Source organism: Nicotiana attenuata, unplaced genomic scaffold, assembly GCF_001879085.1.
Source record: "Nicotiana attenuata strain UT unplaced genomic scaffold, NIATTr2, whole genome shotgun sequence".
Taxonomy (NCBI): domain Eukaryota; kingdom Viridiplantae; phylum Streptophyta; class Magnoliopsida; order Solanales; family Solanaceae; genus Nicotiana; species Nicotiana attenuata.
The window spans coordinates 253,169-267,720 of NW_017671458.1; positions in this window are offsets into that span (position 1 = coordinate 253,169).

Consider the following 14,552-nt stretch of genomic DNA (forward strand, 5'->3'; position numbering starts at 1 on the left):
GTTCTTTTTGCTATGACTCCATAATTACGATACGGATCTAATGGTTCAATAAAACCTAAATTTGGAGCTCCTTTGCTTAATGTGGTACCATTTATGCTTGAAGAAATGACGAAGAAGTATAAAAAACAAGCGCAACACAACCTAAAACTATCTGAAACTCACCCGAGGCCCCCGGGACCCCGTCCAATCACACCGACCCGCTCCATAACATAACACGAACCTTCTCAAGGCCTCAAATCATACCAAATAACATAAGAACTACGAATTTTAGATCGATTCAAGCCTAATGAACTATTGAACTTCTAACTTCCACATCCGATGTCGAAACCTATCGAATCACGTCCGATTGACCTCAAATTTTACACACAAGTCAAATTTGACATTACGGACCTAATCCAACTTTCGGAGTTGGAATCCGACCCTGATATCAAAATGTCCACTCCCGGTCAAACTTCCAAAAAACCTCCATCTTCCAACTTTCGCCAAATGACCCCAAAATGACCTACGGACGTCTAAATCTACATATGGACACGCTCCTAAGACCAGAATCACCATACGGATCTATTCCCAGGCTCGGAATTTCAAACGGACTTCAATCACATTAAAATACACTATAACCTAAATTTATGAAATTCTTCCAAAATGCCAACTTTCCTCATTAGGCGTCGAGACGCTCCCGGGTCATCCGATACGGACATACGCCCGAGTCCAAAATCATCATCCAAACCTGTTGGAACCTTCAAATCCTGATTTCGAGATCGTTTACTCAAAAGTCAAACCTTAGTCAATTCCTCCAACTTAAAGCTTCCGAAATGAGAATTTTCTCTCTAAATCAACTTCGAACTTTCCGAAACTCAATTCTGACCACACGTACAAGTAATAATACCTGAAGTGAAGCTACTCATGGTCTCAAACTATCGAATGACGCACTAAAGCTCAAAACGACCAATCGAGTCGTTACAGTTGAAAAAGACTTCTCCGTAGTTGATGTGTAACTTTCTGATTGGAAATGGGGAAGTAGAGGGATTAGGTGGAAAAACCATTATAAGTTTTGTAGTTCAATTGCATTAATATAGAATACAAACATCACAAATATTTTGCAATTTGTAGAATTGCTCTGCTGGTGGACATTATATGTTCTAATACTTTTTATTAGATAATCAGGAGGATGATTGATAAGTTTTGTCCAATTGATCAGTGATCATATTTTAGTGCAATGAACTGGAAGTACTTGACTGGATTGTCTAGTTTTATGTCATTTTTGTCCGTCTGCTTTTCTGCAAGAACGAATGTCCTTTTGTCTTGTGAAGAACGAATGTGAATGTTTGATTGATTATGAACGAATGTCCTTTTGAAAGTTTGATTAATTACTGAACTAATGTGCTTTTCTGGTTTTACAAATTTGATTAATATGTGTATGACAGACTGTCTGTTGCCTTCCAACTTATGCATTTGTCCCTGCCTGTTGCCATCCAAAGTCCAGCATTTGTTGCTCGGTTTGTTCTTCAATCTGTGGGATACTTCTTATCCTTATGGATGAAAAAGTACCACTGATCACGCCCAACTCTAGTCCTAAAATGGATAAGCAAAGATTAAGATTCTTATATCTAACTAATTAACTAAGAAACTAAAGCAGTAAATTAGCAACTAAAGATACTAAGGGTTGGAGATTAAATTTAGGAGGTCTAGAGTTATGATTTCCCCAAATGTTGGAATCCTTCCCGCTATGTTCCCTACAATTTTTTCCTATGTATTCTCTACTGATCGTGAGCACTTTAGGTGCCGTAATTCTCTCTCGAACAACTACGACAATTTACTAGATATATTCTCTCGAACTACGCTAGTTGGCTTTATCTAACCGCTCATTATGACCACGCCAAGGCTTTGTTATTTCTAAACCTGACTTTAAACCCACTGTATTGATTTCTCACATACGTTAGGAGTGACGTTGTTCAACAACCACCTAAATATGTATCCTTTCTCAAGCAACACATAATAAATAGGCACAGTCAATCGATGGCCATTCAATCAACTACAATAAGCACGTAGTTGTACAAATAGACAAATTCAAAGGTTAAATAATATTAAAACATAACGAGAATTCATCCTACAAGAGGTTCCATCAAAATCCTAGATAACAAATTAGCTATTCATAATAGTATGCAAAAATACAATACTAGAATTCATAACCAATAATGGAAATAGGAAGAAGGAAGTGAAAAACTCGTAGAAGAATTCTCCGCCTTGCTCCCTGTGTGTTCTTGCCTCCTTAGGTCGAATCTCCGGTCTCCTTGGCCTCCTTAGGTCTAAATTATGTCAAAAGTATGTTAAAGGTCCTCAAAATACCGTTTTTCCATGTATATATACCAAGTAGGGTTGTGCCAAAACAATTACACCTTCTCTTATACGAAAAAGGACACTTTTCCCGGATAGGACGTCCGCGGATTTTGGCCATGTTCTGTCCGCGGCCGCGGATCTGACCGCGGAGCACTTGTCGCGCATTTTTCACCCTGTTATGTTTGGAATTATAAAAAAACGTAAAACATGAAAGTTGTAGCCCTTTGAGTTTTCTTTCCAACCATACATTGTTTAGCCCAAATGGAGTTCTGAGCTAAAAGTTATTGTGCATTTTACTAGACAGTGCGCAATATGCCTACTCGATTCTTCGTTTCGTGCTCTATCATCCGTTGATCCCCGAATACGATCCCGACTTAATTCCTTAAGCTTTTACTCAGACTTCAAAGCTCCAAATCACTTGAATTCATTCCATAACATCTACATAGCTCGGAATCACTCCTACAAGGCATAAAACACACAATTAGTGCAAAACACTAGCAATTAAAGCGCAAACTCAACTAAAGTGCAGTAAATTAGAGTGTAATAATCGATTAAAATACGTAATTATAGCCTATCATCAATCACTCATTCTGCAGCGTTGATCCAATCCTACACCTCTTTGTACAGTATGTGTAGTCTTGGTATTGATTGAATGATTGTTCAAAAAAAATTAATTTGGTTTAGCCGATAAGCCGCCCGATATCCATCCGATAATTATTAATCCGATATCGATCTGCCGATTGTCTTTTTGGATGGCTAGCGGATTAGTACATTTATAATTCGATAACTGTTAAGCCGAACCGTTAAGTGCAATTATCCGCCCGATCTGCCCGTATAGCACCCCTAACGTAATCTTTTAAAAAGTATTTTGAGTGAGTAGTTAGTTTAATTGTTTTAATTAGTTAATTAGTAATTAAAAATCAAGCAGATTGCTGAGTTTAATTATTTTATTTTTGTTTATAGCAAACAAGTAGTTAGTTTATCAAAATTAAAGTAAATAAAATAATAATTTATTCAATATTTGGATGGATATGAAAGTATATGACATATAGTAAATATAAAATAAGGTACACTATAGGATACAAGTATAGAATTTTTATTGTACTATTAAATATTAAGGAGTGATAATAATATCAAAATGTTGATTGAAACATGAAAAGTTGCATAATCCATGAAATATTTGTAGAATAAATTGACTTCTAGATTCTGCTTACAAGTTATGACATTCATTTTTTATTTTTTGAAAAAATATTTTCACTGAGAAAAATATTATTGGTGTGACCAACATTTTCACATTTTGTCAACTTTTATTACAAAAGATTAAGTATCACTATAAACACCATCTTCCACCTTGTATACGGGTGAAACCGAGCCCATGGAGTGCCTCAGTTTCCGATGAAGTAAACAGAGCAAGAAATGTGAAGGCAAGGGACTGGAATCGAGGCAGGGAGCCCCTCGATCCACGGTCCGGGCAAAACATCTACCATCGAAAGTATTGGGGCCGCGATCCCCGGGTCTGGTTCGTACCCTGGAGGCCTCGGAGAGCATTACCAGACGATCGAGCAGGACCAACAAAAGGTCGTAATATCCGCGACCAGCCGGATATCATGGCGTGAATCTCGGCACATATCGACAGAGAACCGGTGAATAGTTGTACAAAAGATTTTTACCTTTTATGAAATTGTACTTAGGGTAAAACTCCCCTACTATATAAAAGGGGTCTGATTATTCATTAGACACTGTAACATGGATATCAAGGCAATATACTATTATTTTCTCTGTTATTCAAAGTTCTCACTTTTGTTCATTCGTGCTTCGTAACTTTGAGTCCGGAATCGAGGGCAGACACTACGTGAAGGCTTTTATTGAGTCCGGAACCACCCCCTAAACGGTTTGACAATTTATTCAATCCCTTATCTGTTTAATCCAATGCAATTTATCGTTTGTATTGAATTAATCCGCATATTCTTAAAATCACTTATAAATTTAATTGTTATCCGTTTCTGAGGGTAAACAGTTTGGTGCCCCGCCGTGGGCTAAGGTAATAGTGGCAATTTGATACAAATTTTCATAACGCAATCTATTTTACACCTGTTCTTTGAGCTTTTAATTTCAGGTAAGAAGCAAACTCCCAATTTGCCCCTCTGAACATTGATGATGAGTCTAGCCACCATGGCGAAAACAAAAATATAGCGCCCATCAACGAGGTTCACTCTATTGACCCCAATGGGGCCCCGATCGTAAACCCAATCAACATCAGCTCACACGTGTCTATCGATGCTAACTTGCCCACCGACCTAGAGGCCAGCGTTCGCAGGGAAGTGAGGTTGGTAGCCAGGGATACGCACGGCAGTAAGGGCGATAGGATAAACTTGCGGGTGATCTTCGAAATGTTACAGGATCAACAGGCAGCGATAGCCCAGCTGCAGAACCAACGCCGCGTCCCAAGCAGAGTTGAGCACGAACCGTCCCAGGAAAACACTCGCAGAAACGAACCAGTCACGGAGAGCCTGAGTGAAGCTGAACCCGGGACCAACCCCGAGATTATAAAGATGCTCGAGGAACTAACAAAAGGGTGGAATTGGGAGAAAAGAAAATAGAAGCCAATGACAAAAAGGTGGAAATCTACAACTCCAGGGTTGATCAAATCCCAGGAGCGCCACCGATACTCACTACTAAAAAACCAGGTTTTAGCGACGGACAAATTCTGTAGCTAAATAGAAAAATCCGTCGCTAATCTCATTTAGTGACGGATTAGCAAGGGATTATCAAGAAATTTTGTTAGCTACGAGCATGTTAGCGACAGATTAGCGACGACATTTGTAGCTAATTTCAGTTTTTTTTTGTAATGACTGAAGGGCCTGAATTCCAAGAAATTCCTTCAAGAGTCTCCCTCCGAGAGCAACCCCGAAGAAGTTCCGCATGCCCAAAATTCTGAAGTACAACGGAACAACTGATCCAAATGATCATGTGACCTCCTACACGTGTGCCATCAAAGGAAATAACCTGGAAGATGATGAAATCGAATCCGTCCTGCTGAAAAAGTTTTGAGATACCTTGTTGAAAAGAGCCATGATATGGTATCATAACTTACCCCCTAATTCTATTGACACATTTGCTATACTTACAGATGCCTTTGTAAAAGCGCACGCTGGGCCATCAAGGTCGAGACCAGGAAATCGGACCTTTTCAAGGTAAAGCAAAGAGATAACGAGATGCTCAGGGAATTCGTATCGAGGTTTCAAATGGAACGGTTGGATCTGCCTCCAATCCCAAATGATTGGCCCTTTAGAACTTTACCAAGGACTAAATGCTCGAAGCTCGTTGGCTTCACAGTAGCTGAAGAAAAATCTGGTAGAATACCCGGCGGTAACTTGGGCCGACGTCCATAACCGGTACAAATCAAAATTAGGGTCGAAGATGATCAGCTCAGGGCCCCTTCCGGGTCCGTTTATCCCGTCAAAGCTAGTGACAGATCCAAAAGAGACATTTATCGTGAACCAAGATCGAATAGAGATCGGTATCAACCATACAATAGAGATCAAAGAGGTAATGGTTCTCGACGAAACCCTATGAGAAGTGAAAGAAGAAGTGATCGAAGTCATAATAACCGGGGACTCATGAGCAAATGCCGCTTTGACAGACCCATCGGCCCTAAGGAAGCACCAAGGTTATAAAGTATAACTTCAAAGTCGATGCTGCCGCCAACATATCAGCCATCGGATGCATCAAAGACACCAAATAGCCTCAACCTTTACAATCTGACCCCGCTTAGGGGCCCCAACCTAATGTGTAAGTATCATGGAACTCACGGCCGTAGAATTGAAGACTGCCGACAACTAAGAGAGGAAGTAGCCCGGTTATTCAACAACGGACACCTTCGAGAGTTTCTAAGTGAGGGCCAAAAATCATTTCAGGAATAGGGACTCCAACAAGCATATCGAGCAAAAGGAACCCCAGCACGTCATTAACATGATCATTGGTGGGGTTAAAGTCCCCTAGTGGCTGATGTTAAAGCGCACCAAAGTGTCCATCACTAGGGAAAAACGGACTTGAGATTATGTGGCAGAAGGAACCGTATCATTCAACAATGAGGACACTGAAGGCATCGTGCAGCCACACAATGATGCAATGGTAATATCTGTACTCATAAATAAATCTCGAGTTAAGCGTGTGTTAATCGATCCAGGTAATATCATCAGATCGAGGGTCGTAGAACAGCTGGGGTCTAACAGACCATATTGTGCCTGCAGTCCGAGTTCTAAATGGATTCAACATCGCATGTGAGACCACTAAAGGGGAGATGACCCTTTCGGTGAACACCGCCGGAACCATTCAAGAAACAAAGTTCTACGTGATCGAAGGAGATATGAGATACAATGCTCTGTTTGGGAGGCCGTGGATTCACAACATGAGGGCATAACCCTCGACACTACACCAGGCATTGAAATTCCCCACACCAAGAGGAATTAAAACAGTTTATGGAGAGCAACTTGCCGCAAAAGAGATGTTCGCGGTTGACGAGGTGGTCCCGATATCCGCACTTTCAACATCAAAGGATCCGATATCGGTCACCAAGGAAGAAACCAAATAGCAATCATCGACATCGACCCCGACCAAACTAGAAAAGCAGGAGACGGGCGAGGATGACGACTACGGAGTTCCCAGGTCTTTCATAGCCCCTGATGATTCTGATGCCACCAAGTCAACGATCGAGGAGCTGGAGCAAGTCATATTGATTGAGCACCTTCATGATCGGAAGGTATACCTGAGCATGGGGTTAAGTCCCGAGCTTAGGAAAGAACTCATTAAATTCCTAATAGCTAACCTAGATTGTTCCGCCTGGTCCCACCTTGACATAACAGGGGTCCCGCCGGAAATAACTATTCGCAAGCTGAGCCTGGATCCCATGTTCCACCCTGTCAAATAGAAAAAAAGGCCTCAATCCGAAGTCAAGCATGCATTCATCAAAGACGAGGTATCTAAACCCCTTAAAATAGGCTCCATTTGGGAAGTTAAATACCCAAATTGGTTAGCAAACGTAGTAGTCCCTAAAAAGGGAAATAAATTAAGAATGTGCGTAGATTACAAAGACTTGAACAAGGCATGCCCCAAGGACTCTTTTTCTCTGCCCAACATCGATTGCATGATCGATGCGACTGCCGGCCACGTGATCCTCAGCTTTCTCGATGCCTATTCTGGGTACAACCAAATCCGGATGGACCCGGGCGACCAGGAAAAAACTTCCTTCATCTTTAAACACGGCGCCTAATGTTATAATGTAATGCCATTCGAACTAAAAAAATGCTGGTGCCACTTACCAACGCCTAGTAAATCGGATGTTCGAAGAGCAAATAGGAAAATCAATGGAGGTATACATTGAAGACATGTTAGTTAAGTCCCTGTGTGGAGATGACCATTTGAAACATTTGAAGGGAACCTTCAAGCTGAGCCCGAAGAAATGCGCATTCGGAGTTGGATCTGGGAAATTCCTCGGATTCATGGTGTCCGACCGGGGAATTGAAATCAATCCAGATAAGATTAAGGCCATAGAGATATCACTATCGTGGACAATGTCAAGGCCGTTCAAAGGCTAACCGGACGCATAGCCGCCTTGGGTCGATTCATTTTGAGGTCCTCCGACAAAAGCCATCGGTTCTTTTCGTTATTGAAGAAGAAGAATAACTTCTCATGGACTTCGGAGCACCAACGAGCCTTGTAAGAACTCAAGCGGTACGTTTTGAGCCCGCTTTTACTTCATACTCCGAAGGCAGACGAGCAGCTGTACCTGTACTTAGCGGTGTACGAGATAGCGGTAAGTGGAGTCCTGGTCCGGGAAGAGGAAGGCACGCAATTTCCTATCTATTATGTTAGCAGGACTCTAGGCGAGGCCGAAACTAGGTATCGTCACCTGGAAAAATTGGCACTCGCTTTGTTAACTGCCTCTAGGAAGCTAAAATCATATTTTCAATGCCATCCCATCTGTGTCAGACTACTTACCCGTTAAGAAACATAATGCATAAACCCGAACTCTCGGGACGATTGGCTAAATAGGCCGTGGAGATCAGCGGGTACGATATCGAATATCGACCATGAACCGCCATCAAATCCCAAATTTTGGTAGACTTCGTGGCCGACTTCACGCCGGCCCTAATACATCGGGTCGAACAGGAATTATTGTTGAATATTGGGGACTATCTCGGGGATCCGATCCCTCTTTACAGACGATGCCTTGAACGTAAAAGGGTCCGGACTCGGCATCGTGTTAAAGCCACCAATGGGTAATGTAGGTAGGCAATCTATTAGAACTGTAAAATTGACTAACAATGAGGCCGAGTATGAATCCATGATTGCACGTCTCGAGCTGATTAAAAGTCTAGGGACCAATGTGATCGAAGCTAAGTGTTATTCCCTCCTTGTGGTGAATCTAGTCAATGGGACGTTCGAAGTAAAAGAGGAACGAATGCGAAGATACCTGGATAAACTATAGGTAACACTACATCGATTCAAGGAATGGACCCTGCAACATATACCCCGGGATCAAAACAGCGAAGCCCGTGTTCTAGCAACTTGGGATCGTCTGTTGATGACGACGAATTTAGCTCGGGAACGGTCGTACAACTCATGAAATCACTAGTAGAAGAAGTCCACGCCGAGATAAACTCGACGAGCTTAACCTGGGACTGGATAAATAAGTATATAGATTACCAGAAGACTGGGAAGCTACCCTCGGACCCTAAAGAATCGAGAGCTCTGCGCACGAAGGCAGCCAGGTTCAGTTTGTCCGAAGATAACACCCTATTCAGGAGAACGTTCGATGGCCCACTCGCCATATGTCTGGGATCGGGAGACACCGAATATGTCTTAAGGGATGTTCATGAAGGCACCTGCGGGAACCATTCCGGTGCTGAATTGCTGGTTCGTAAGATAATTAGAGTCGGCTATTACTGGATCGACATGGAGAAATATGCGAAGGAGTTCGTACGAAAATGCGATGGATGTCAAAGGCACGCAACGATGATCCACCATCCCGGGGAGCTACTGTATTCGGTCTTGTCACCTTGGCCGTTCATCAAATGGGGAATGGACATCGTCTGTCCCCTGCCATGGGCACCCGGTAAGGCTCAATTTATATTATTTATGGCTGACTATTTTTCGAAATGGGTTGAAGCCTAGGCATTTGAGAAAGTCAGGGAGAAAGAAGTTATTGATTTTATTTGGGACCACATAATATTTCAGTTCGGAATGCCGGCTGAGATTGTATGTGACAATGGGAAGCAATTCAATGGCAGTAAGGTGAGCAAATTTTTTGAGAACCATAAGATCAAGAGGATCCTATCGACACCCTATCACCCTAGTGGAAATGGGCAAGCAGAGTCTACAAACAAGACCATACTCCAAAACCTTAAGAAGAGATTGATCGACGCTAAAGGAAAATGGAAGGAAATTTTGCCCGAAGACCTGTGGGCGTACCGTACGACCACAAAATCTAGTACCAGGGCCACCTCATTTTCGTTGGTCTACGGTGCCGAAGTGCTAATATCGGTCGAGGTAGGAGAACCAAGTTTTAGATTCCGATATGCAACTGAGGAGTCGAACGGCGAAGCCATGAGCACGAGCCTAGAACTATTGGATGAGAGGCGTGAGGCCGCCCTCGTCCGGTTGGCCGCCCAAAATAAAGGATCGAGAGGTATTACAATTGGAGAACCAACCTCTAGCACTTCAATATCGGGGACTTGATGTTAAGAAATATGACACTGAACACCCGGAACCCGAATGAAGGGAAGCTGGGACAGAATTGGGAAGGTCCATATTGAATTATCGAGATTATCGGTAAAGGTTCATACAAGCTCTAAGTAGGGAAGGGTGAGAAACTACCGAACAACTGGAACCTAACCCACTTAAAATGATACTACTGCTAAGGTACAACCTTGTTTATTCTTTTCTCTATGTATATTGTGAATTGGGCTAACACTTGCAGGTGATAGACAAAGAATAATGCGGCTAGTTGGCCTGAAAGCATGCGTTGCACTCTTTTTCCCTTGAGCCGGTTTTGTCCCAAATGGGTTTTCGGCAAGGTTTTTAATGAGGCAACACTGAATCATGCTAAATTAGAATCGAAGACCGGGTATGAACCGGAATCGATGGTCACATCAACAGTATCCGAGCCCTCTCGACGATCGACATCGAATACTGGGGGCCATCACCCTCGAGTAATAATTTTAGCAAGGAAGGAAATTCTGTGCTTGAACAATCTGGGCTTGGTGGATAGGATTTATTGTGAGGGCCAAACGGTCAAATGAATCGTGCCTGCGTAGACCACCTACGCCATAACACGAAGCTTGTACACAGTTACAATCTTTTATATTGCACACAGGAATGAAAGAAAGTTTCTACCTTGCAGATACATATTTTTCCCCTTAAGACTATTACATTTTGTTTCTTAAGAATATTGAGCTCAAGGGCCACCTTTATCCGGATCCAAGAGATCACCCCCATCGGGGGCTGTCGTCCAAGAAAAATTCTGACAGCTCGGGCTATCGAAGCCCGGAGGCATAGAAGCCTATTAGGTAGTGCCTAAACGTAAAAGGCTACGGCCTCGGGGACTGTCGTCCAAGGCAAGTTCGGACGGCTCGGGTATCGAAGCCCGGAGGTACAAAGCCTATTAGGCAGTACTTGAACTTAAAAGGCTACGGCCACCCTAGAAACGACTCGGAGACGTCCGAAGCCCGTAGTCAAAACATAAGGCCTCCAAAAATTCTAAACCAGTTCAAAGGCTACCCTCGGAAAATTTTTAATCTAAAAACATCTAAACAAGCACTTTCGGAAAAGCATTCAGTCATACCAAGCCCCCCACAAGTTTCAAACAAAATTTACATCGAGAGCGAGTCTTGTTCGAACCTCTGAACCAGACCTTATTACTACGTGCTAAGGCATTTTAAATCTTTGCAATCCTAAAGGGAAAGCCAAAAGAAACGAACTCAAAAATTGCAAAAGGAAAAAAAAAGCCTTATATACATTCCAATAAAAGTCTTCACAAAAGCTAATAATAATGGCCTCAACAAAATGAACAAAATACAAAAACAAAGAAAAATTCCTAAGGCACCTAAGCCTTATCTTCACCAAAATCTGTCTCGTCACCAGAGCCCTCGGGGTCTTCTCCATCCTCGGGTTCGCCGGAGCCCTCAGAGCCTTCCTCACCCTCGGGGTCAGCTAGCTTCTTGGCCTCGACCTCGATCCTTCTCGCATCTTCGATCTCGGCCGACAGGTCGAAACCCCAGGCATGGACCTCCTCGAGAGCCTCCCTTCGGAGCTGCCACTTCACGTACTCAACAGTAACCTTCAGGCGGTCCTGGGATGCCTCGGCATCAGCCCTGTACTAGGCCACCATCTCTTTAGCATCAGCCCTGGTTACATCCGACACAAACCTTACTGTTTTGAGCTTCTTGTCAAGGGCATACCGTTCAGCAATGTCCGAGCCCAATTGAGATTGAAGGTCTTCAATTTGTCGGGCCCGTGCTTCGGCTTTCTCTTTTGCCACTCGGAGTTAAACCTCCGCCAATGCCAACTGCTTCTGGGCGGTCTCTTTCTTTGAAGCAGTCAGTCCATTTTCCTTTCCATTCTTCGGCCATGGCCTTGACTTCGTCCATCTCGGATCGGAGTTGGTCGATCCTGTCAACCTTCTGCTGGACCTGTGAGGTTTGGCCATTAGTCGCCGTAGCTAACTCATCATCACTAACTTAAAAAATCTTTACCCGTTCCACCAGGTCAGCATGTTCCTTCTGAGCCGCATCCAACTGGGCCTGAGGGCTCTTGACAACTTCTAAGAAGCTTATACAAGTCCCTCTTCTTGGCGAGCTCTCTTACCTCGGCCTCGAGCTGGTTAACCTCAGCCCGATACCTGAGAAAACTTTCATGGTGAAGAATCGAGGCCTGCAAAAAGGATAAGAGAGAGAAGACATGAGGGACATTACAAACTTAGTTAGCACACGAAAAAGCGTAATGATACCTTACCCGGTTCAGCGCGTACTACGCTTCGTTAACAAGCACGGCACATCCACCTCGTTTATTTTCCCCTGATCTTCTGCGGTTACCAGGCACCGGAGGTAGCTCGCTATTCCAATGGGGGCAGAAAGAACTCAGGCATCCTCTGAAATGGTGATAGTTATTGACCTCCGACGGCCATGATCCACACTCGGGGCAGGGAATATGTGGATCAATTTTGGGCTCGAGGTTAGCCCGCCAGCTTCTGAAGGAGGGTCTTTCCTCAGCACCTCCAAGTCACCCAACACGGAGGAGTCTTCCAGAGCAGTCGATTCCACACCCTTAAAAAAAGAATGGAGGGGATCGTCCGCTCCATGTGCCCCTTCGTTGGACCGCTCTTTAAGCATTCGGGCTTCATCAAACATGGACTCGGTGAACGAAGGAGACCCGGTAATATCTATCACACCGGGTGCCTCATTCGGGGCATTGCCGACATCTCAAGAAGTCTCGGCCCCGACCTCCTCATCAACCTCCCTAATCTGAGGGAGATCGGCCTCATGGATCTCCTGTTCAACTGCCACCTGCTCCTCGGGGGAAGAAAATCCGTGGGCCACGGGAAAATCATCATCCTCGGGCTCATCCCTGAGTTGGTAAAGTGAGTCCGAGTCGGGTGAGTGAGAGCTGGAGTTGTCCTTTGGCCTACAGGCCAACCCTTTCTTTGTTTTCTTCTTCTTCTTTGAGCCCGGGGAGCCCAGAGCCTTCCTGTTCTTCTTCTCTCCTACTGCAGCGGAGGGACCAATGGGTAGGTCTTCGTCCCCTACTGCAGGCCTGAGCTCAATGGTCTTAGGCAAACCTGCAGAGGAAAAGATAAAGAAAAGAAGGTAAGTACGATGCTAAGGGGAAAGGCTAGAGGTTACCTATTCGAGGAAGGGTCCTACCATGAGAACGTGCTTCCCAGCGGTCCTTTGAGAGTTTGCGCCATGAGCGCTCGAAATAAGGCATCTGGGAGCAAATTCCCTCAATCCACTCCTTGAGCCGAGGGATGGCATTTGGGACTCGAGTAAGGGCTGCACCATAACAAATACCGATGAGAAAAAGGAAGATAAAACATAAAATCAACATTTAAAAGGAAGTTATACTTACGTGATACATTCCACTTCTCGGGGAATGGCCTCCACTCATCAGGGATCAAGTCTGCGGTCCTCATCCGGCAACATCCCTGCCAGCCATAATCCCGGTCCTAGTCAATGCTTCAAAACGGGTCTTTGCTAGCTGACGTACGAGCTTTATCAGTCCCCCTGGAAGATTTGGTAACTGTACAGGCGGAGTAGATGATCGATAGTGAATATGCATGAGTCGATTTTGTTCATGAGGAATCAGAGGAGGATTAAGATCCTCCACAGCGACGAGTGGATCTAGTCGAGGCATATGTCATACCTCCTACAGAAGTCCAAGATGATCGGGTTCACCGGGCCTAATGCAAAGGGATAATTGTAAACACTCAAATATTCCTCGACATGGGTAGTAATGGACTCCTCGTGATCGGGGATCACTATGTCCTTGCCTGCCCAGTTGCGGTCCTTTTGGACTTTAGGGAGGGCATTTTCGGTGATCGAGCATATATATCTTGATTCCTCCTGACGCCGATCCTGCACCGGCGAGGGCTTCTCAACCTTAAAGTCATCGGCAACCGAACAACCGCCAGGAACGAACATTTTTAGGGGAGGCTCGGAGGCCGGTTCATCGGTACCATGTCAGCAGCAGACCTCTCCAGGACAACCACATCGGGAGTGGTCTCCTCGATTTCGGTGGTCGGCTATGAAGAAGAGGAAACAACTTTTTGGGGAACAGTTTTGGAGGTTTTCGCCATTGTTATATGGTAGAAGTTTGGAAAATATAAAGAAAGTTTGGGAGATGAATGGTAAAAACTTTGCTGAGAGGATTAAGTGTGCCAGTAGAAAGTAAATACAAGCTTGTAATTTGTTGAAAAATCTTGAAGAACGAAGGTAAAAATGTTGGAAAGGTAGTGATATCTTGGAGATTTGAAGGTAGAAGCTTGGTGAAAAGTAAAAAATGAACGAAGGAGGGAGTATTTATAGAGGCTTTGCGCCGTTTCGCGTCCAGGGATGGCCTGCCGATGGTTGACACGCGTTTGAAGTCATTATGACGCGATTGATAGGATGTTTCAGATTCGTTGTCGTTTCTGTCACAACGTATTGAAGAGCTCATGT